The following is a 25,021-nucleotide window of genomic DNA, read 5'->3' as shown; positions in this document are numbered from 1 at the left end:
ATAAGCCTCTTCCACATGGAGAGATACATGATAAAGAGAAGGGCCAACTTCTCAGCTTATCCAAGTCATTTTTTTTAGATAAAAAGATACTTATTTTGTGTTATTTTGGGGCTCCTGAACTAAAACTCTCACTTCGTTTTTCAGACATTTTTCACAAGCAAATAGAATTCAATGCATGACTTCCAAAATCAGGATTTCAGTGCTAGATGTAACCATAATTCATTCTGTCATTTGCATTCTAAAAGTGATAGTCTCAGCCCATCGCCATGGTTCTGCTCCACAGAACGTTTGGCTTCAATTCAAACTCATTAAGTTGCAGTGGAACTCCTATGACTGTTTGCTTCTTACATTATTGTGAAGACCGCTCTCTGTTCTAGGCATGAGTTGAGGAAAGCAGGGCATTGGTGGCTTTAGAGTTAGACGTCTACTGCTGCATTAGTGGGTTTATGTTTTTTGTGAGAACCTTCCTAGCCTTTCCACTGGTCAAACTGCACTCTAGGGAGCCAGTTCTATGCAGGAGTTTGGGGGCTTCCGGTTGCAGTGGCTTGGAGACCTCTGATATGGAAAAGTGTGTTTTCTTTTTACAGTAAGGTAGTGATCCAGGCAAAAGATCACAGCAAACCTTATGGGGACTAAAAAGCTGCCATTGAACCCAGAATTCTTTCTGTAAGTTTATTTTTGTAGGTAGTTTGAAGAATGATTTAAAAAAACAAAAACAGACTCACACAGTTGGCTCGCGAGCCGCGGTTTGCCGACCACGGACTAGGTGTTTTCAGTCATACAAGCTTGCTTTGTACTTACCAAGTTTAAATACCATTAATTCTCATCCATTCATTAAATAAGTATGCATGGGGCACCCACTTTCTAGGTATTTTGCTAAGTGCTAAAAATGATCAAGCTGAGTAAGGACTGTGTTTAAATTGCCCACAATCTAGTGAGGCAGCTAAGTATAGAGTCAAATCCTTAGAAATAGGGAACAAGCTGGTGATTTTGTTTGCACAGCAAAATTTGTAAGTGCTTCCCTAGATGCAGTATTCAGCTATGACAGAGGAACAAAATGGGAATGTAAGGATCCAAAAGGCTTCTTAAGTTTTAATATGTAGCAGTTCTATTATCATTCAATCCATATTATTTTTAATTTAAAATAAAATTTCTTTATTTACAAATGAGTGGGGGGGGGGTGTTGGTTTTTTTTTTTTTTAGTTTCCACATGGATAGGTTGTTATTTCTGTGTGCTCATCATTTTGTTCCTGAATTTCAACTCATTTCCTTGTAGTGAGAGAACCTGCTCTGTAGGATTTCAGTCACTCAAAACTTATGGAGACTTCCTTTTAGACACAATAAACTTGCGTATGAAAATGTTATGGATATGTTCTCCAATGTCTGCCCTCCAAATGTGTCTTGATTCTTCTATTCTGGCATCTTCCTCCAAACTTCATTAAAATACATCTTGTCACCCACCATCTCTACATTGCACGTGCAATGCACAATTTTGTCTCCATCTGGTGTGACTTACCAGGGACAGTGCAACAGTGTCCCCTCTTTGAACCACTGTTTTCAATCGGTTCCTCGAAACCCGCTCTAACTTCATGGCCCACTAGCAGCTCCTTTCATTCTCTGCTCACTTCTTTTCATCCCCCAATCTCTCATAGTTGAAGTGCCCAGGCCTCAGTCCTTGGACTTTTTATATTTTTTATAACTACACTCACTCCTTTGTCATCTGATCTTGGGGCTTTTTAGTAGCACCTATGTTCTAATAACCTGTTTGCAACTCCTGTATCTTCTACCTTCAAATATATCCACATTCTCACCATTTTTTGCCACCTCCATGGCTTCTACTCGAGTTCAATGCATAGTCAACTGTTTTCTAGGTTGTTGCAATAACCTTTCTAATGGTTTCCCCTGCTTCTGACTTGAACCCGCTCAGTCCCTTTTCAGCATTTAGCCAGGGTGGTCCTGTCAGTTTTCTATTCAGTAATTCTGTATTCGCTTTCCATCTCATTTGGAGTCAAAGCCATGTCTCCAACTCATAGAATGACACTCTTCTTCTCATGACTCTCTGACCTCCTTTCCTAATGCACTTTCAGTCCACCTCCCTACCCCCCACACTAAAAAAACACACAACAGAAACAACCAAAACCACAAAAGAAAACTGGACCTCTTGCTGTTTTATAAATAATCTTATCTCCTTAGTAGGTTTGCCATTCAGGTCACCTGCATCTGGCACGCTTTCCCCCCAGTGATCCATGAAATGTGACTCCTTCATTTCCTTCAGCTCTCTCCTCAAATGTTCCTTTAATCAGGATGTGTCTCATGCCCATATCCTAATGTGCAACTCCTCCCAGATGTTTCTTACTCTCCTTTGCTGATTTGTGTTAATTTTAAGCTTAGCCGTTACTGTTTTTCTATATAAAATGCATACTGTTAATATAATTTTTAACTTTTGTCTCCACCATAATCTCCGTATCAACAGGAACATTTTGTGGGCTTTTTAGTTTTGTTTTCTAAGCACCAAACTAGTGCTAGCATGTAGTAGGCACTCACTAAATATTTATGAAAATAATGAATGAATGAATGAATGCTCTAGCTAGTTGCTGGATGCCTTGGATAACTTGCTGCTCCTCAAGCAGAATGAGACAGATCAGCATGTAGGGGCATCCAGCAGTGTTGTGGGGATCCACCTCTGTAGAAGAGGAGGGAGAAAGCAGGGATGGGCAAATCGAAGATGGGTTACAGTTGCCATCTCAACGAAGATCCCAGTCAGCAGCAGGGTGTTTTGCAGGGTGGCTAGGAGACCATACCTTCATACTCTACACCCACCAGCCACCGGGTGCAGGCTGCCCTTGAGTGTGAGACCTTGGTGAGGCAGCATGACCAGCTCAGGGCAACTTCAAAGTGGGGTGGGAACTGGGCCTGGCAGTTGCTAACACTCCCAGCAGCCGGGTGACAAGCTTTCTTAATCCCGAAAGGGTATCTTTCAGGTGCCCACTGCACTTGCCCAGTATGCTGTGGCCACTTCCTAGAAGGTTCTTCCTCCTTAAACCACACAGTCCCAGTAGCTTCTTCAAAACCTTACTCATCTGCCAGCTTCTCCAAGAAGCCTGCCCGTTATCTATTTTAAATTAAAGTATGTCCCCCGAAACATTTACTCACAGACCCATGTAATATACCATTTGTTTAATTATTCATTTACCATTTATTGCCTGTCTCCTCCAACTAGTAGATATACTCCAGGAGGACAGACGTTTCTGTCTCTTTTGTTCACTGAAAAATTCATGAGAACCTAGGACACTACACATAGATTCCAAATACTTGTGGAATGAATGAATGAACAAATGGATTTCAGGCTTCTGACTGAGCTGACTCTGTGATACTTACTACTAAGATTTCTACTAAGGTTATCTGGTGATAACCTTTTTGATTTCACTGATGCACAGGGAAGGGTGAAGCAGAGCCTGACTGCCTGGAACAAGCCTGCACTGCAGCCCATTGACAAGATACTCTAAGGCCATCTTTTACAGCAACTAGGAAACAAAAACCTGGAAAAGCAATGCATCCTATTAGAATACCCACCAACTGGCAGCAATAAACCTGGTTGCTTGAGGGTGAAGTAGCTCTAATGTCTTTGTTTTCAGGGTGGGTGTAGCTCCATATTTTCTGAGGGGTAAGGAGACTTGGGGTAAGTAGGCTTAGAGGCTAAGGAAGCTTCGAATACCAAGCTGTATCTACCTATAGTTTTGCTCCAAGAGTTAATGCAGGAAAGATGCAATGGAGCAGACAGCCACCAGAGGGCACTGTGATACCTCTTTGTGATTAGCTTTCCGATGTAGGCTTGAAAGAGGCTTGGGGACAACAGTTTTTAAAAACCTAAACATGGAGGAATAGTTTGCTGATGTTAATAATTTTACTTTACTTTGAAAATACATAGGGTAAGAAAGGCTGTGTTGTATTTGGAATAAAAAATCGCAAAGGATATCAATTGAAATTTCACAGGTAAAAGATACACAATATCCTTTAAATGTCATGCAAATATACTAACCCTACCTCATCATTTTGAAACTGCTCATAAAAATGACTCTGAGATACAATTTTTCACCTATCATGTTTTTAAGAATCTAAAATTCTGCCTATCCAAGCAGCCTTACAGATTGTTGGAAGGAGCATTAATTTGGTTTGATTCTCAAGGAGGGAAATTTGTTAATATATTTGAAAGTTGTAAGTTCATTTACCTTTGACTTCCCTCATAGTCAAAAGAATGCATCTTACTGATGTACCACTTACATACGAGGTTACATAAGCAAGGTGTTGTTGTTGTTGTTTTGTTTTTTGTTTTTCATTAAAGCATCTTAATAATAGCTAAAGTTTGAAAATATAAATGTTGGGGGAGTCTGGTTAAATAACTTATGGTATATCAGAACAATAGAAAAACAGGAAGCGGAATATAAACAAAATGCTGTTTAGTTACTAATATAAAAAAGTCCTTTAAATTACTTTAGGTGAATAAAAGAAAGGCCCATAATAATGGATAAAACATTCCATCTCTCTCTCTCTCTGTTTAATTATGTTTTAGGAGTAAAGGATAATTATATATTTGTCTTTGCAGAAATGTTACCAGGACACACAGATGCCAGTAAATGTGGTCTTATTGAGGGTGACAAATGGAGAGAGTAAGACTTTATCCTATATGCCATTTTGTGAGGCATAAATTCATGCAAGTTCATTACCTATTCACAAAACTACATAGATAGATAGAAAATTCCACGGGGAAAACTTTTGGTTAGTCCTTGAGAAAATATTGGCAATCATCTGGTGTATCATTCAAATGCATCAGTTATAGAAAGGGGTTTGTAGTCATAGTTACCAAGTTAATTTGAAAGTTCCCAATTGCTTGAAATGAATTAGGAGGAGTCCTGGCAGCCTTGAAATGAATCAGGTGAATTCTCCAGCCGGGTTGTCCCAGGGAAAAGTTGCAGAGGTGCCTAGATTTTCCTCTGGGACCTCTTTTTCTTCCTCAGCATCTTGACTTTCCATGATAGTCTTATTCCCCACTTCATACTGTTTATCACAGCTTGATCTGCCCTTTGGGCAAAGAGGAAATAAGTTATTGAACTTTTTCCTTACTTGGTAATGGAGGTATTCTAGTAATACATATTCATTTCTTCATGTAATGATTATTGAGTATCCACTATGAATATGGCACTGAACCACCTGCTGAGGATACAAATCTCTCAGACATAACCTTTCCTGCCTTCAAAGAGCTCGCAGTCAGATGGGAAGATGGCAGCGTGTAATTGCTTGGAAGAGTGATGTGTGCCTTGGAAAACCAACCAGGGGATGCTCTCCTTTTCCTGAGAGAGGGTGAAGATGGAACCATTTCATAGATTTTAAAAGACGAGTAGGGATTCTCTAAGCAAACAGAGGTTGGGATAGGGGGAGGGGCGAATTATTCCTAAGCAGAGGGGAAAAACACTTACGGAAGTCAGAAATTTAAAAAACAAACAAACATGGTCTATTAGAAAAAGTGCTGGAGAGTTTAGTGTGACCAGTGTATGTTTGTTGACTTACTTTTGCATTTTGAGAGGAATTACTGCCATTATTGCTACTATTGTTAAGTACTTCCTAGTAGTGTGTGTTCTAGGTACATTATGCTATTTAATCATAACAATAGAATGGAAGTACTTATTGTTATCTCCATGGTGGAGTTAATGATACTGAGAAATAGAAAAGTTAAGTGATTTGTCTAGAGTTGCCCATAGAGGTAGAGCTAGGACTCAGATTAATATCTGATTTCCAACCCTGTGCTCCAAAGTGTGAATGAGAGTGTTTGCTATGTCGCTTCTGTGCTCCTTTCAGATTCATATTTTACCTTTCTCCATCCTAATCTCTAACACTGGACTTGAGCCTGGATGTAGCTCATCAACAGTCTCCCCTGCACTTGGGATTCCAGTGTGGTTTGTCCCAGAGGTAGTGCAGGCAGAAAACCATAGGGAAAGGAGATTGGAGTGTCAGGTCCTGGGCTCCCTTCCATCCTGTCATCTAGTGCTGTCTGGGACTCCCGTGCATGGACCACTGCTAATCTCTAGGCCTGTCAACCTGAGTCCTGGAAGGCAGCCTCTGCTTTCTGTCCTTGTCCTTACAGGCATAAGGTTGATAATGTCTCTACTATACCTTCCCTTGTGATTTCCCTAACATACATCCCACCATTTTGTAAATAGGCTCTTTATTAAACTCTTTTCAATTTATCTTTATTTGAAAGCACCATCTGACTTGAGTTGGCACCGGATCAGTATTTAAGAAATCATCATTGTTATTATCTACGTGAGAGTTGATGAAAGTTGAGTGTGGCACAGAAATGAAGGGGATAAATTGGAAATCCAAATTATAGGAGAGAGCTACAAGGAAAGAACAGTATTCTTCAGTATTCTTTTTTTATTTTAATTCCTCACCCAAGGATATTTTTTATTGTTGGTTTTTTGTTTGTTTGTTGTGAGAGAGAGAGAGAGAAACAATGATGTGAGAGAGGAACATCAACTGGTTACCTCCTGCATGTGCCATGACCAGGAACTGAACCTGCAGCCTTTTGGTGTACGGGAGGACACTCCAACCAACTGAGCCATCAACCAGGGCAAGAAAAACATTCCTAAGGTTTGAGTTCTGTAAAGGAGTTCAAGTGGACCTACATTGCACCTTTCACATTATACTGCACAGAGGAAAACAGACTAAATGATTCACATTATCACAATGGTTCCCAACCGACATTAAAACACAGTTAAGGTCTACATACGTCGATGTACATGGAGCGCATTACCCATTCATGGAGGTGGGGAGGGGAGTTGGTGCCAAGTATCTGATGGTGATTCATCAACAAGTGATGAATATCAAGTAGGTATGACAAGAAGTAAGAGCATATCCTTGCAGGTGGCTCATGCAGTGGGGTGTATCAGCCTGCCCCATCTTCGTTCTGAGGATTCAGGGAGGCGGTCAGTCTGGGGGGAGGGTTTCAGGGAGGCAGCCTCACGGGGGTTCAGGGAGGCAGTTAGAATCAGGAAGAATGTCAGCAACTAGCGGGATCCCTGCTTTGGAATTCAGTTCAGAGTCCAACTACAGGTCCTGGAAGAGGACAGAGGCAAAGGCAAAAGAGGTGCTGGCGGGACAGATGACAAGGCTGGCACGTTGCTGCATCTCTGGAATGTTTGCTTAGACCGCCCTGTTGTGCAGCAGCCTGGGGCCAGGCTGAGGGCACTGAGGGTCAGGCGGCTCTAACTGCAGGGAGTGAGAGTCCCTGACACATCCCATCCACACAGGCAGCCCGCTGTGAGCTTCTGCCACGCCTATGCTTTCATCATGTGGCCAACATGTCTGTTTCCCCTTATGTTCCGAAGCAGCGACATTCTGGTGTGTTTGAGGAAACTCTGCTCTCTTCATGTGTGTCTCTCAAGTTGTGGGACATAAAACAGGGCAGGCATAAAACCAATGGCATTACATTATTAAATTCCATTTCCTATGAGATTCCTTTTCATGATAAAAAAAAAATAGAAGGGGGGGGGAGTTCAGAAAATGAAATATATTCAACATTAGCTTCTTTCTGGGGTTTAAAAATATATTTAGACTTAGAGTCTCTAGGACCCATACATAGAAAATGACTTCTTAAATTAACACATCAATTACTTACACCAAACGGATAAGAATGATTGCACTGAAATAATAACTTTTATAAGGAACACTTTATAGGAGATAAAATATAGATGGCTTCTTTGACTTATACAGGTGCTATATTAATCATTGGGGTGTAAATTATAGAGGTGAAGGGTTTATGCTTCTTTCCTTTGTGTTGAGCATTCTGATAAATGAGTGTCTAATGTGACAGGAAAAGATAACATAATGAATATCTTTTTGTGCTTGAAGGAACATGAAAAAAAAAAAATCCTGACACTGTATTCCGTTCCAGGGAGAATAAAAAGCCAGAAGTCCCTGGCCTGCCATACTCCAGTTGAGGGTGTCTGGCTGACAGCATGTTGGCACCAGCATCGAGGGACGTGATGGGCTTCAGCTCCAGGTGAGTTCAGTTCTCCCAGACACAACGGGTGCTGAGAGAACCCTTACCCAGAGAGTTCATAAAGTATCTCCAGCAAGCCTTTCGCCCTTTCAAAATACCGGGCTTCTGCATTTTTAAAAAAGATTGTAGGTTTCTTTCAATTCTATGGTGCTTTAAAGTCAATGCATATTCTCTTCTTTCTGCTTTTGACTTTAAGTGAGAACAGGTAACTATGACTGAATTTCCTATGCCTGAACTACAAGTAGAGTGAAAGATAAACATCACACAGTTATTTGGGGGTAATGAGGGAAGGCTATTTATAGAAGGGACCAAAGTGGGAACCTGTGCTGGGCCAGCTCAGCCAAGGGTTAGGTGAGCCTGGGGGGGGGGGGGGCGGTTAGGTGAGCCTCAGTGGCGAAGAATATAGAAAAGACAGACAATGAGAATAAGCTGGGTCTAGGTGGATCTTCCTGTGCCTGGCTGAGGCCACAGAGAGAGATCCAGAGGCAAGCTGAGCCTTTATTTTATAGCCAGAGGTAAACAAGGTAGTGGTCACTATAGAGTTACAATGTTCTTCTGAGTTTCACTTGCTTTGGCAGCACTTGCTGCACCTCCCACAGCCCATTAGTTATCAGATAAGATCTAGGGAGTGTCATAAGGTCAAGCCTAATTATGCTAAGGGAGCTATGCCCTCTAAGCTGGGACTTGTTTGTGGTTTTGCCAACAGGTCAGTCAGAGACTTAACCCTATAGCTGCTCCCTACAGGAACCCAGTGTCATTAGCATTTTGAAATTATAGATTGTTTCATAGCCTTTTAAATATCTTTTTAAAAAATATGTTTTTATTGATTTGAGAGAGAGAGGAAGGGAAGGGATAGAGAGATAGAAACATCAATGAAAGAGAAACATTGATCAGCTGCCTCCCACATGCTACACACTGGGGATCAAGTCCCAAACCTGAGCACATGCCCTGACCGGGAATTGAACCTGTGACCTCTTGGTTCATGGGTTGACACTCAACCACTGAGCCACACAGGCCGGGCTCACAGTCTTTTTAACAGCAGGCACTGAGGGCTGTTACTCTTGAGGACCTAAAACTTCACTGAGTTACACAATTAGAGCAGACAGTTAATTCCATAACTCAAAAGACTCTTTGATTTATGGTTTTCAAATTATAAGAGATCAGAAGTAATGGCCAAATATATCCTTTGCTGCACAGATTCTGATTATGATCCTTCTTGAGTTTGTTCCTTCAGGAATCTGTTGCCAGAATGTATGTATCACTAGGGACATTAATATGAAACTTCTTGGACTGAAGAGAGTAATAGGCTATAGGTTTAGGAACTGAAAGATATGTTATACAACTTTATAAAAATCATTTTTTATACTTTGCAAGACTTACATAGGTCTACATGCATGTCATTGCAATTCACATAGTTTCAAAGATTAATAGAGAAGGTAAGCTAATCAAGATAAATAGGGCAAGTGCTATAAAAAGATACAAGGAACATGCAATGAGTTTTAGTCTATTTATCAAATATGTAAATCCCTCCTTTGACACAGCAATTCTATATCTAGTGATTTAATGTAAGACAATAATTAGGATGTCTAAAAAGTTTTAAATAAAAGATGTTTCTCATAGCCTGTTTTAATAGCGGTGAAAATGATAATCAGCCCAAATATTTAACTGTGTAGAATATGAATATATATCTATTTTTCAAATAGTAAATTTCTATAGAACTATCAAAACAGATGCTTTAGAATAATACTTATGACATGGAAAAAGGAGCAGGCACATTTTTTAAAAAAATACATTTTTATTGTTTTCAGAACAGAAGGGAGAGGGGGAGAGAGAGAGATAGAAACATCAGTGATGGGAGAATCATCAATGAACTGCCTTCTGCATGCCCCCCACTGGGGATAGAGCTGGCAATGCGGGCACTTGCTCTGACCTGGAATTGAACAGTGTCCTCCTGGTTCGTAGATTGATACTCAAACACTGAGCCACACTGGCTGGGCCACATTTCTTAATTTAAAATATCAGGGTGAAAAGTATCTTTATAGGACAACATCGGTGTGTTTATAGAGAAACTAGAAGGAAAGAGATGTACATGATGGTTTTTACCATTTTTACTTTTAACTTGCTGTTTTTCCCTGATATTTTTCAATAAATATTTTACTATAATCAGAATAAAACAAAACTTAATTGTGAACATTAAATCATTAATATTTATAAGATAAAAAGGTTATAGACAAATCTATAATAATAAAAGCATAATATGTTAATTAGACTGGACATCCTTCCGGACAACCTTCCGGATGAAGCCAGGGCTGCAAGGGAAGCCCAGGTCCCAGGTGCCAGAGAGAAGCTGGTCCCGGCAGCTGGGGGAAGGAAGGCCTACTCGTGCATGAATTTCGTGCATCGGGCCTCTAGTAAGGTTATAAAATAGAATTGGAGTAAAGCCCTGTATGTGTGTAAAAGTAAAAGCATATTTATGTAGTTTTTATTTATAAGGAAAAATATAAAACTTTTGTTTAAGTAAATGAGAGTTTGGGAGAGTGGAGATAATTTCTGTTTAGTAAATGTATAAAGGCCCCAAAGAAAGAATGGCATTTGAGTAAGGTTTTGAAGGCTAAATATACAGAAATGGGCTTTTATTTTTATGGATAATAACCAATGTTGATCTGTTGAAGTGGATCAATGTACGTATTATGCTCACTTACGTTGTTCCACTTTTCATTTTGTAGACAGTCATAGCATAAGTGCTACACATTGCAGAAATTTGAATATTATTATACTTCTTTAAAGCTTAAACTAAATCAATTTGATATACTAAGTGCTATCTTTTATTATACACTTACTCTTCGTAAATATTGCTGCATTTAAAACAAAAATTACATCATTGTGTAAGTAATTGAAATAAGAAAATATTCATCAAATCTTTGAAATTACTTATGCTTCATTTCCACATTCTGCAATTTTAAATTTTTCTGATACATGAATATGTTGTACATTTACTTATCTGAAAATCATAGAAGAAATGACTCTTAATTTCTTGGTATCTATCTTCCCCGTCAACTGTGGGCTTCTAAGTCCATCTTTTGCCCTTTTTAGTCTTACTATATATTCTTCATAATTCTTCTTCTTGCATTCTCCATCTCAGTATGTACCTTACAACTGTGTGAGCTAACATGAAGTGGAAACTAGAAGCATGGCAGAAAAAAATGTGTACAATGGTAGTTTAGAGGTGTCAGCATGCCAACATGGGTGTGGGTGGACAGAGTTGGGCTCAACTATTTATCCTGCCATGAATGAGTTAAGAAGCTCAGAGCATACTATTCTTTTCAAACCTCAGGCTTGATTACTAGTTCCAAGTTGTCCCGATTCTATTAGTCAACCAATACAAATGTTTGTGGAAGCCTTTTGGAAATGGTTAAGCACTTTGCAGGTGTGAGTATTGACTGGTGTGACTGACCATAAATAATACACGCGACTTACCAAACCACACAGGTGTGCGTATATACGTGCGTATGCATCTAGAGAGAGACTGTTTCTACTAAAAGTGGAAGTAGTTGTTCCTGTAATGAAATCACTTTTGCTTTTTAGTAACGGATGCTCACGTACTTGTAGAGAAAGCCACCGCCTTTTCACTTTAATGCATGGGGCTTGCACGTCAAATCAGCCGGGGTGAATAGTCCTGCAGGTGTTCTCTCTGCCCTTTGATCACAAAGGGAATTCAACTCGGGACAAAACCCTAAGATAATGCGCTTGGCAACACAGAGCCGCTTCCTTTCATGAAGTCCACTCACAAACTGAATGTGGTATGAAAACTAAGACAGAATATTAAGGTGGCATTGATTCATTGATCTGAAAACTATTTCTAACCATATAATATTAATAACACTCGTGACCTGAAATTTAAGCTGCAGCTATATCACACAACAAAAATAATTTAAGATCGCCAACAACTCTAGTAACAATTGAATTTAACAATTGAATTTACATGTACTTGAATTACTATGATGAGGATATATTGCAAACTATAATAAAATACTGGAAATTATCAAAGATGATAATTTGTTCATACAAATCAGTATTCAATAGTCATTTGAAAATGTGTGCCTAGAATAAATAAGCATATATTTCATACTGGTCACACTGAGTTCCAAGTAATATGTAGTAAAATCTGGAAAATTAGATCATCAGCAATCCAAACTCTCAGCTGTTCTCTGTGTGTGTGTGTGTGTGTTTTTCTGTTCTTGATTTACATTTCATTCAAGCGACATGAAAAGAGACCAGAGCTAAAATAAATAAGTAAATAAAATGAGACTGATTTTCAAAATTATGGTATTCAATAACTAAAAGATGCAATCATTCAAAAAATTTAAGCACTTTCTACATACCTACAGAAATATCCCTGGACCTGTAGGAATATAGGTATTAATAAAGTATTTCTATCTTTGAGTAATTACCATCTACAAGAGGAGATATGCTGTATAGAGAGATGGTGTATTAAATAGTACTATTAAGTAATACTGACATAGTATTTTGTGCATATATATGTATATCTCATATACATATATGTATATCTCATATGTATATACATATATTCATATGTATATTCAGATAACTACTTATTAGTGTTGGATGCCAGAAGATAAGGGGAGATCAAGAGCTAATTGTTTTCCAGAAGACAGACAACTCTTAATGTCAATTAAACAGAAATGATGTGCAGGTTGGGGGTGGCATTGTGGATGGAGGAAACAATATGTATAGAAAAATGACTTCAAATGTGAGGAGACAGAACAGAACAGCTAAGGATTCTGCTTTAGGAAAGAGTAGTAGTAATGAAGAGAAAAGGGTGGAGATTGATTTTGGTGAACTTGCGTATATGCCCAAGGAGTTTGCTCTTTATTTCAGGATCCTCCTCCACTGATCTGTAGGCTTCACATTGTGTTGGAGCCCAAGAACGTCATAAGTACAACACTTATATTTTTTTTCTAGAGTCAGAGGTATTACTACTCAATACTGGCATAGGGAGGGTACTTTCACATGGGAGAGTGGGGTGGTCAGAATGTTCTTCCACTAGCTGTCTCTCATGCAATTTTAATTCAAAATAATCAATATGCCAAAGTGACATATTTGGGGACTGGGTAGATTCTCTCTTCACTCTATCTAATACGTTCTATTGGGTTTTAAATTTTATTTATCCTACTTTTAATTTCCAGTAACATTTGTGTTGATTATTACAGCGCACTGTTTTTGTCTTATAATCATAGCACATATCCCAATGTTTTTGTTCTTTAATTTTCTGTATTTTATCTTAGGTTGTTATTGTAGGTCATAGCTACAGGTCTGATCAAATGACTGATCAAATGAATGATCTTTTGTTCCCCATTTGTCTGTCATAGCAGGGTTTTAGAGGAGGAGCCGAGGTAATTTAATTGCCTGCTGGTGTTCTGGAAACCAAGCAGGGGGAGGGGGTTACATGTTCCTTGGTGAAGTATGTCAACTTCATGTAATAGCTCTGTCCAGAGTCTAAAGTGTACCAGGTTTATTTTCTCCAGATAAAAAAAAGACTTAAAATACCGTGTTCGGGGTGGGGAGGTGATAGGAAGTGGAGAGGTAATTTGCTAGCTGTGGGCGCTGAGAGAGCAACCACTTCAGAATTTTATGAATTTTTCCCTTTTCAGGACTGCACCTCACCCCTGTCTTCTGAACCTTTTCGTTCTTCCAAGTATGCACTGGGCTGCTTGGACTCTTCTGTGGTGACTGCCTGACTCCTAGTGTGGCTTCACCCTGTGGGCACAGGGGCAGTCCTTTCTCAGCTCTGCTACGTCACTCATCATTTCTCTCTGTCTTACTCTTCACAATTCATGGGACGTAGCGCCCCGATTGAGAGTCTGGCTCTGAAACCAGACTGCCAGGGTTCTAATGATAGCTTTACCACCTACTGAAACTGGGATGATTTGCAAGTTGCTTGGTGGTTCTGTGCCTCCATTGCCTCATCTGTAAAATGGAGATAATGATAGGGATGTTGCAAACACTAGATGAGTTAGAACAGTGCCTGACATATTGCTGGCTGCTTGTCAACTTTGCTGCTGTTGTCATCTCTCTTTCACTCGCATCTCTACTTTCAAGTCTAAGCCTTTATAAGTTGATTTTTTAAAAAAAATTATTTTTCTGTCATTTGCCTGAGGTTTTGGGAAAGAGGAGAGATTAATACCGGTGGCCAAATCATCAGGTTTTTTTTAAAAATCAAAATTATTAAGGCTTTTAATTTTATTCTTCTCATTCCCCTGCCAATTTCCTTTCCTGGACAATAACATTTTTGTGTAATTAATACACTCTCTTTTGGCATACTCCTTCATTTCATCTTGAGAACAAACAATTATAATTTTTAAAACACCCAGGTTAATTTCAGGGTTTTATTTATCTACATGAAAAAAAAAAAAACTCATTCTGTTTTCCAAGATACTTTATTTAGAAGTATATGTGTGAAATCTCATAACCTCTGCTTATGTCATGGACTATTATTTTGAGACATTGCCATTGGTGTGAGAACTTATGTACAGGATGATTTAAGGACACATCCAATTAATATTGTAATAAAAACTTTACCCCAAAAAGGGGGGATCTTATTTTGCTGCGTGTAACCTATTAAACAGGCAATAGAATCCCTATCTCCGGCGTGCAGATATTTGTTATAGAAATTCAGTTATTTAAATATTTATGAAATGAGAGTTGAGAGCAGCACTTTTGAAAAGCAGTTAATAATGAACAGACATCAGGGAGCTGTCATTATTACAGCAAATGCTTTTCAACTCCAGTGACTTCAGTGGTGCCGGAGCAGGCCATCACATTTAATTAAAAGCCGTCAGAAAATAAACTGAGAAAGTGAACTGGAGAAAGCTGTCCTTTGCCAGGAGCGAAAGGCGAAAGGAAAGCAAGGCAGGGAGAGCCTTGAAAGTCATAATGAATTGCGAAGCCCTACTGCCTGCAACTTGTAATGCGCTCTGTCAGATTTTAGTATCAGTTAAACTAGATTAATAGAGCAATTGCCGATTCTCTATCTTAAATCCTTCTCCCTCCTTCCCCTAGTATAGGCTCCCATGATAGATGGAAGCCTGAGTGGGTCAAAATTTCAATTCATTTCCCTGCTCAGTCACTTTTTAAGTAATCCTGGCATCTAAATTTGCTGGACACCAGCATTCTCTGTGATATTTTAAAAGCAGGAATAAATTTAGTTATTGACAGGCTTGCAGCTCTTATTTCCAGAGAGGGTTATTTCCTTCTTATTCAACAGACTGAGGGGCGGAGGGCGGGGCCGGGGGGGGGGGGGGGGAATCTCCTGAAGGCAAGCGATTGACATCTCCTTCTACCACTAGGGGCTACCAGAGTGAAGTGAATGGCAAAGAGAAGATCGCACATTTGTGGTAGTTTTAAACACCCAGATTTATGTGAATCTGCAGAAGCGGTACCACAAGGACAAAAACAATTTGCCCTCGATCATTTTCTTCGTATAACAATGTTCTTTAATGAAGCTAAAGCTTCCCTGCTGTGACCTTATTATGTTTTTCAGCATCAGTGAGAAATAGATTCCTTCGGAATTGTGAGAGAGCTCGTGAAACAGCAGGGATATTGAAATAGGGGATCAATTACTTTTTTTGCAGTAATTTTGAACTTGAAATGGCTCTCGCACAGCCGATGTAGACAAGAAGACAAACTGGCGTATTGAAAAGCTGTGTACAAATGACACAAATCACAAAAAGCTGAGGTTAACAAACTGTTTTTGTGTCCTAATATCTTTTCAATACGATTACACAGCATCCCTTTGTAGATTCTGTCCCAGAAGAAGCGAACAGAAACGGAAAATAGAATTTGTCATCGATTTAAATGTAAAATGTTAAAACATATTTAAGAATCTTTCTGAAAACCACTACATCACCGCTTATGGGTTAAATCGCACTCGTTTTCATCCAAAGAAAGGATCCTGGAGCTATTGGTTATGATGGGAACTTAGAGGCCCAGATGAGGATGGAGACAGAAAAGAGTGTAGGGGTTATACATGCAGTAGATTATTATTGTATTTATGAAATACTCTAATTTGGGAAGTGCTTTCATGTCTATTATGTCATTCAGTTCAGGCAACAGTCGTAGTAAGGCATGAACTCAAACAGGCAGGCATTGATGTCTTACAAATGCTACAGTTAAGGGACACTGAGGCTCGGGCAGGTTCAATGATTGGCACCAGGGCTTTCAATACCTTACTGGCAGCTGGCACCTGCACCTAAGTAATAGCCAGTACTCTTTCTTTCCCTTTAGTTTTCTTTTTAGTCTGTTAATTGATTTATTTTTTAGAAAGGAAGGGGGAAGGATAGAGAGATAGAAACATCAATGAGAGAGAAACATCCATCAGCTGCCTCCTGCACCCCCCATACTGGGGATTGAGCCCACAACCAGGGCATGTGCCCTGACCAGGAATCAAACCCGTGACCTCCTGGTTCATGGCTCCATGCTCAATCACTGAGCCACACCAGCTGGGCTCTTTCTCTTTAGCTTTTGTAAGAACTCCCATCTATTAATATGCAAATCATTTAGCTGTAATGAAGTCAGTGTTGGGTATATGATTTCCATTTCCATCTGCTGCATTCCTGCAGGACCGCCTCATTTGTGCTGACATGGGAGGCACATGGGTCAATGGACCTTTAGCGAATGGAAACTCATAAGTGTACTTCATTCAGTGATTGACCTGCACCACACGCAGGACTCCACAGCCGTCCAAGAGATGGGAAACTGAGAGAGCTGGGTACGGGCTGTCTGAGACACTTCTTCACAAAGGGGACATGATTTGAAAGCCACATTCTTCCCTGGCCATGGACTTTCCTGCCTGAAGGGAGGTTGAGGTGGGGCTTGGGCAAGAATGTCAATCACCCTAGTCAGGGAGATTGACTTAGAGAAATTGCTGAGGGTCCAGGTGATAGTCTTCTCCTTAAAAGGAAGAGAAATGAACTTTCATGATTCAGATCACAAGAGAATGACTAAATGAAATTAAAAGGAGTGGAGGAGTAAGAAAAAGGTGCTGAGATCTCAGGGTGAGGAGAACCTACTGAGAAATTAGGAGCAAAAGACAGCTAAATTTCAAGTAAACTTGTTCATATTCATATAAATCCAATGTTGTCAGTGATTTGGATATATGAACTTAAAAAAGCTATCTTCTAATGTTTGATGTGAGTTTATTAAAGGTCTGGTAGCAAACTTTCTACTTCTCAACATAAGATTGTTATCAATATTTATAGTTATGATAAAATATAAGTATGGCAGATATTTTCTAAGAACTCTAAATATATTAAATATCATATACTATATAAATATATTAAATATCAAAATGAGTGTATAGCACGTTTAAGTAACTTGCCCTGGAACAAAACGCAAGGCTACTAAGTGGTAAAGTCAGAGTATTTAACCCTACAGCCTTCACCCTACCACATTTCAGGTCTTTCCCTAAAATAATAGTGAATCTGTTTTCTCATTAGGCAGTTTTGTTTTTTTTGTTTTGTTTTTTGTTTTTTGAGTTTTTTTTTTGTGTTTGACAAACCAAGACTTAGTGTGAATTTTACACTAGAATGATATTACTTGAATATTCCCAGAATATTTCGAGTTGGGACAAAGCCCATTATACTTTCTTTTTAAAAAAGCATTTAATATTTTTCAATTTTAGTTGACATACATTATCATGTGAGTTTCAACTGTACACCCCAGTAATCAGACATTCTGTAACTTACTAAGTGGCCATCCTGATAAATCTCTTGCCCATCTGACACCATATGTAGTTATTAGAATACTAGAGGCTCAGTGCACAAAATTCATGCATGGTGGGGAGGTGCCCTCAGCCTAGCCTGCACCCTATCCAATCCGGGACCCCTCAGGGGATGTCCGACTGTTGGTTTAGGCCCGATCCCAGGTCATCCCTCTCACAATTTGGGACTGCTGGCTCCTAACTGCTCACTTGCCTGCCTGATCACCCCTAACTGCCTTTGCCTGCTGGCCTAATAGCCCCTAACTACTGCCTTCCCTGCTGGCCTGGTTGCTCCTAACTGCCCCCGCCAGCCTGGTCGCCCCTCACTGCCCCCACTGCTGGCCTCGTCACCCCACACAACCTGCTATTTGGTCGTTTGGTCACCCTCCCTGCCCCCTGCTGGCCTGGTCACCCCACACAGCCTGCTGTTCAATTGTTGCGTGAGGACATCCCGAACAATTTGCATATTCCTCTATTATTAAGTCTAGATTTTCTGAAACAAATTGTATGTTCTACCACCTAAAATGATGGTGTTGTCTTGAAAATAGCTCCACTTTAATTAGATAATAGTTCTGATATCTGTGCAACAAGAATTGTGGATATGTGCCGAATGAGAGGGTCATGTCTCACAAAATTAACTTCCTCATGTATTACCAACATTTTCAAGTTAAAGGAGGAAGAGAAAGGGGAGAAAGTAATTATTAACATAAGGACCTAGAAGAAATGATAGTGAATTAAATTCAAGGTGTATGTAGAGAAGTTAGTACCAAAAAGGAGCAAGAAGACATTTTTTTTTCTGAGAAAGAAGAAACAGAAAGGGAGAGATGAAAATGAAGGAAGGGATAGGAAATTATACAAAAACAAAAATCAAAACACAAAATCTTAAGAGTGGGACACTTACATTAGGTTAGATTTAATAATTATAGTTTTCAAATTAAAAAGTAGGCAAAGTCATTAGCAGATGCAGTATTTACTGAACACCCTACTAGGCACAGTCTTGCTTGGAATTGGAAATACAAATAAGATGAACTAAACACAATTGCAAACCCTCATGAAATTACAATCTCATGCAAGATAAATTATACAAACCATTGTACTGCATTACACATTATAGACTATATGCCAAAGGCAAATATAAATCAAAAGCTATAAGGGTTTTTTTTATTTTGTTAAATGTTTTATTGATTTTTACAGAGAGGAAGAGAGAGGGATAGAGAGTTAGTAACATTGAAGAGAGAGAAGCATCGATCAGCTGCCTCTTGCACAACCCCTAACTGGGGATTGAGCATGCAACCAAGGTACATGCCCATGACCAGAATCGAATCCAGGACCCTTCAGTCTGTGGGCTGATGCTCTATCCACCAAGCCAAACTGGTTAGGGATATAAGGGCTTTTTAAAAAATAAAAGGAAACATTGCCTTTTCATTATTATAGCTGAGAAGCTCCTAAGTGAAAACAGTTCTTTAAAATTATGAAAATGAAAATGAATGTTCAGAAAGCTAATTCCTCTAAGATGGCTGATCTTACTTAATAATAGACAGATATGTAAATTGACTGTACCTTTGCTACACTAACAGCCAATCAGGAGAGCATGCAAATTAACCCAACAAAGATGATGGTTAATTTGCATACATAGGCTCCAAGTGGTGGAGCGAAGCCTGACAGCCCTGGGGCTGGAGCAGTGAAGCCTGACGTTTCCCGGGCTGGCTCCAGCCTGAGCCCGGCCAGAGCGAAGGCCTGGGTCCCGGGTGCCAGAGGCAAACCGGTGCCAGCAGCCAACAGAAGGGAATGCCTATTGCACGAATCTCTTCATGCAACAGGCCTCTAGTTATATATGATATATATATCAAGAGTAGGGAAAGGCTTTTGCATCTTTTGTATCATTTGTAATTATATCTGTAATTCTAAAAAGCTGATGAACTTCGAGGATTGTAATGAAGTGGGGGGAAAAGGAGATCTGAGCTTTATGACAAATCCTTAGGGAAGCGTGCATGCTGAAAAGGTGGTTTTTCTCTCTTGTAGGTCTGTTCTTTGCAAGTCACCATACTGCCTTTTAATTTAAAATACATTCTTACAAATCAAATTTACTGGAATTGTTTTAAAACACATTTCAGAAGGATGCATGTTTTATTACCTACTTTTATTAACTCCCTTTAAACATATATGTATATCATTTTGGAAAACACAGAAAATAGAAATACATAATATACATACAAATGCTTTTAATATCAGTACTTTGCTATCTGTGGATAATATCGATAATTTACATCTGGATGTTTTCTGTATATGAGTCAATATGTACTTGTGTGTATCATCATCATCATTGTTAGCATTATTTTTAATGTTTTGGTGAAACTTACTCAGCATTGTTTCACTTAATTGTTTTATTGCCCCCATTTTATAGACGATAAAATCAGGCTTAGGAAGGTGAGATAACTTGTTCAAGGTCCTGTGACAGTCCTGGGTGGCAGAGCTCAGAGTTGAACCCCAGGCAGTCTAAAACCTATGTTCACAACACACAACACTGGCTGCCATAGGAGATTGTGAGCCTATTTATGTGTGTGCTATAGTATATGGAATCTAATGTTCTGAGTAGTTTTATAAAAATCCATTGCATGGATTCCTTGAAATTTTAAACTAGCCCCTATTCTTAAGTATTTTGGTTGTTTCTAATGTTTCCTTATTAGATAATAAATCATTGTTAATTCTGCCAGTTAGTAGTTCACACTAACAAAACTGCACCCTCTTTTGCTAAGTGTCCAATAATTTAAAGTTAGCAAAGTTAGATTAACTGGTTCCATTAAGAGGCATTAACCATTGCTTATGATTTATCATTCCCTAAGATTTTTTCTTTTAGTTTTCGCTTCAATGTTATCTTTTCAATGCCAGAATATAGAAGGGAGTATTCTAAACATTTAGAGATAGCTTCTGAATCTGCAAAACAGTGAGAGCAAAGAAGAGAATTTATGATCTGGTTAGGGTTACTGAATTATACAGGGCTGGATCAGCCATGGCTGCCAATGAACATGTATTTCCAAGAGAGTGAATCCAAAATGAATCGCTTCTCGTGTTTGCATAGTCCTGGCAATTGTAACATTGCCGCCAACCATTATTGCCATAGCTCGTTCCCTTCCATCTAATTTGACCATTAGTCAAATGTTGATTTTATTACTTGCACTAGATTATTGATATGCTGGTCATGCATAACTCCCAATTATCTTTAACTCCATTCCTTTCGGGCAGAGAGGTATACAGACTATAGACGCAGCGATGCGAGGCAAGAAGCAGGCTGTCCCAGAAACACACAGTAATTGAACACCTTCCCAAATCCTTCTCAAAAGTTCAGTTGTGAAGGAAACTATGAGTGAAGAAATGCTGTAAGAAATTGTCTGATCAGTTCCCCCTATATTTTGTGTTTAAGTGAAGCCTGCATATCTATTTAACAGAATAATAAGCTATGCTATTGAAATCCTTACCACATCCTATATAATAAATGCCTAATATGCAAATTGACTGAATGGTGGAACCACCAGTAGAACAACAGGTTACTATGAAGTGCACTGACCACCAGGGGGGCAGATGCTCAACACAGGAGCTGCCCCCAGCCCGCAGGCCCCAGGCCAGCCAAGGCGGGTGCCATTGGGGCCCCCCTGGTCTCCCTGCAGAGGGAGGCGATGGTGGTGGTGAGGGGCGGGGCTGATGCACCCGTGGCACCAGGCCAGCCAAAGCAGGTGCTAGCAGGGCCCTCGTTTGCCCTGCCGGTCGCCCCACAGATTGGCCCTGATCGCCAGCCAGGCCTAGGGACCCTACCCGTGCATGAGTTTCGTGCACAGGGCCTCTAGTATTATTACAAAAAGTAACTTGAGTATTTCCCACATAACCCAAGGTATACTTTCTGTGAAGACCAAAGGGATTAACCTCTTTCAACCAACCAGTGGCGGAGGGCAGTATGTTCTGTGAGAAACATGGTTTTATGGATACCATGTGTCACATAACTGATGTTTCTCTTTTTGAGTAGGCTATCAGGATGCCCCAAACCAAATTTAATAATGGTTAGGAAAAGCAACCAAGACCTCATGCTATGAGTGGAAGATATGAACCTCAAATTGTATCTTTTCTACTCATTTTGTACATCGGTTTGCATATTTTCCTCCTTCACTCACGTTTCTTTCTAGGCAGCCTCAAGTCCCATTGCAAATTAGTGGGATATGAATAGCTTTACACATAAAATGATTGTCTTAGTATTTGAATGTTGACCATATGAAGTTAACATTTTCATAATGTTAAGTGGTTTTCTATCTAGAAGAAAGGAGGGAGAAGATGAGGATATCAGTTTGAACAATAACTCAAAAACAGTAACCATGTCAATAGCAGATGACGTGGAAATGGAAAACAACAGCCATCGTAAAAAGCTAATTTGCAGTTTGAGGCAGCTATGTGGTCCCAGGAAGGGCGATGGGAGGGGTGGTGGAAGGAGGAGGAAAACGTGGTTGTTACTTAAAAGCAGGAAGGAAGAATCACACTTACAATGAAGAAAACAGGGGCTTCCCATGCCCAGACTCTGAGAAGACCCTGTCAGGGGAGAAGGTCAGATGCTATTCCCTGAAGCAGTGCTATCGATCGCCTATCTTTACCTAAAGCCTCCAGGTGTTATAGTCTGGTTGGACCTGCAGGGATGGCAACAGGGAAAGTGGTACACACAGCATGGTGGGCAACAGAATGCAATAATGCATTCTGGTAATAAGTTATATTAAACACTTAATATGCGCTGGTAATAAGTTATATGCACTGGTAATAAGTTATATTAGACATTTAATATGTTTGCTCTGGAACAGATTAGACAGGGTGTTGGAGTGAAAAGTGTTTGTACTAACCCCCTTCTGGTGGTCAGTATGACTCTTTCTCTCTCCTTGCTCCTCCTGGAGCTACCCTTCCCCCATCGTAGTAAGGGTGCCTCAGCAAAGGCAAGAGGGGTGCAGATACCCAACTCCATCTCTGTATCAGGATGTAGAACGGGCAACCAGCTGAGTGTCTCCTCAGCTGCTGAAACGGGAAAATAGAGTGAGAGACGGAACGGGGGAATTTCCCAAGACTGTCGTCTGTGCTTGGCAGCAAAAGCAGTGTGGTCTGGTGGAAAATAAACCATTAGTCTGATAAGAGGTTTTAGGGTAATTCTGTCATTCTGTTTTGAATGTCCTTAGTCACTTAACCTCTGCTGACCTCACATTCGTCATCTGCAGAGAAGGAGAAATGAAACATGTGGAAAGCTTCAAGCATAATGCCCAGCAGAGAATATGACCATTAAAAATGTCCCTTCATGCTCTCTAAGTCCAGTCCATGACTTGTTAGATCACCAATTTCCTAATTGGCTTTCATTTAAGAAAGCACTGTATTTAGAGCGATAATTCTACAATACCATAATTGTGCCCCCCAAGAGGAATTACAGAGTTAGTACATTTCCTTAGAAAATTTGGGGAATATGGTCATATTTTTTTAGTTCAGATTCCCAAAACTATAGGTAGGTAGAGTACTTCATATAGTTAACAAGCTTTCTGGGTAGTCATTGAGAAGGCATTTGGACCCACTGATTCCTTGAAACACAGTGTAGGAGTAAAGAGAGCTAACAGTTTCACAGTAAAACTTTGTAGGTCTCTCTCTCTCCCATCCTCATCTAACCTTCAAAAGCTGAAAATGGACCAAGCCCTACTTTTGTAACTGATTTTACTTATTCCTTTTAATGTCTTATTCTTTGTCTTACTGACTCAACCTCCTCCTTCATCCTCTCCACATGTCTGTTCTGTCCTCTCTTCAGCAATTTCATCTACCTTCCAATTTTCAACTCAGTATAGATCCATATCTTCTGTTCTAGCTTTTCTCTTAAAATCCAGTCTTCACTCTGAATTCCAATTTCCCAACATTTCCTTCATGCCCCACCATCTTTTCAGACTTAAGAGTGAAACATTGAACTCAGGTTCTCGTCACCTCAAGGAGCTCCTCACTGCATAGGCAAGGGCCTGGCACTGTTGATGGACAGAACCTGAAGCAACTCATAGGAAAAGGCCTAGAGTTGTTAACACAAACCCAGACCAGCAGGACAGGGTTGCTGAGCCTTAAAGCTGAGCACATTGCAAGGGAAGAATGTGTTAAGCTCTATAAAATGATGAAATTTGCAAGGGCATCTTTAAGAAAAAGTAATTTTGTTATTATATATTTAAAATATATAAACTGTAAAATCCTATTTATTTTGTTTTCTTTTAAAAAAATACTTCGTTAATTCAGTGTATAGCTTGAAAAAAAAATCCGAAGATTAAGTAAGGGACTAGAAGAAAAAATAAGTTTTCCTCCTACATTGTACTATAGTTTACCTTTTTTAATGTTTTGTTTTATGAGCTCAAGTTTATTTTGAAAACCTTGTCCTGTATTATTTTTGTCTCTCTACTCATGTTTTACTTGAACACTGACATTTTTGTTACTCTGTAGTTCTGTTTCTCTGTTTCCATGAGAATTCTCAGATGGGTGCTGCTTGTTCTTCCATGTGAATGTACCTCCTGGAACCCAGTGGAAGAGAGTTTCTGGGGGTGGTGAGCTGCCCTGAAAGCGTAGTCTCTTCCCCCCGGTCCCCCTCCTAAATCTTGATATTATAAGTGAAATAGGCTGGAACAGCAGGAAGCCGAGATAGTGACAGGAGAGAGAACACATTCTCACTTACCAAAGAGGGTGGATATGGAGTGGAAAGATATAAAAAGGACTGGAGGGGTAATTAGGAGTCCAGAGGAAGCTAATTAACTTGTCCTTAATGGTGAATGGCTTTTGCAGAGTGGGCAGCCATACAGGGATGGGAGGGCAGTAGCAAGCTCCTGGGTTTTAAAAGCAGAGGATCAATACAGGGAAGAAAAAATACAGCAGAACACAGGAAACTTAGGTTAGCTAGTGATTATAAATTGTCAGAGTAGGGGAAATCGAGGATTCAGCTTTATATTCTCTCTCTCAAAATTGTTTATCACATATCTTGGAAGTAGGAATTAGAAAAAATAAAAATCAATGTATGTTGTGTTAAAATGACTTTAAAAAAAAAAAAATAATAATAAGTTTATCTGTCTTCTCCAGAGCCACAACTGCGGGATTCTAACCTTTTGACCTAAGTAGCCAATCCCTTGGCGCCACCTGGTGGCATCTATTGTAATACC

General features: G+C 39.6%; 1 protein-coding gene across 25 annotated transcripts in view; it reads left to right on the top strand.

Annotated features, from left to right (window-relative positions):
• The window catches only part of PTPRD (protein tyrosine phosphatase receptor type D), a 2,083,672-nt gene that overhangs the window by 614,409 nt on the left and 1,444,242 nt on the right, over positions 1–25,021 (top strand). For all 25 annotated transcript variants that reach the window (XM_070431651.1, XM_070431673.1, XM_070431672.1 and 22 more), the window contains one exon: positions 7,949–8,056. The gene's annotated coding sequence lies outside the window, so the exon portion shown is untranslated. The remainder of the gene's footprint in view (positions 1–7,948; positions 8,057–25,021) is intronic.

The sequence above is a fragment of the Myotis yumanensis genome, unplaced genomic scaffold (assembly GCF_028538775.1).
Source record: "Myotis yumanensis isolate MYYU_CA2020_CCGP unplaced genomic scaffold, mMyoYum1.0.hap1 SCAF_12, whole genome shotgun sequence".
In the NCBI taxonomy this organism is placed as follows: domain Eukaryota; kingdom Metazoa; phylum Chordata; class Mammalia; order Chiroptera; family Vespertilionidae; genus Myotis; species Myotis yumanensis.
Note: the sequence above shows the minus strand (reverse complement) of the source record. Positions and strands in the feature narration are given on the sequence as shown.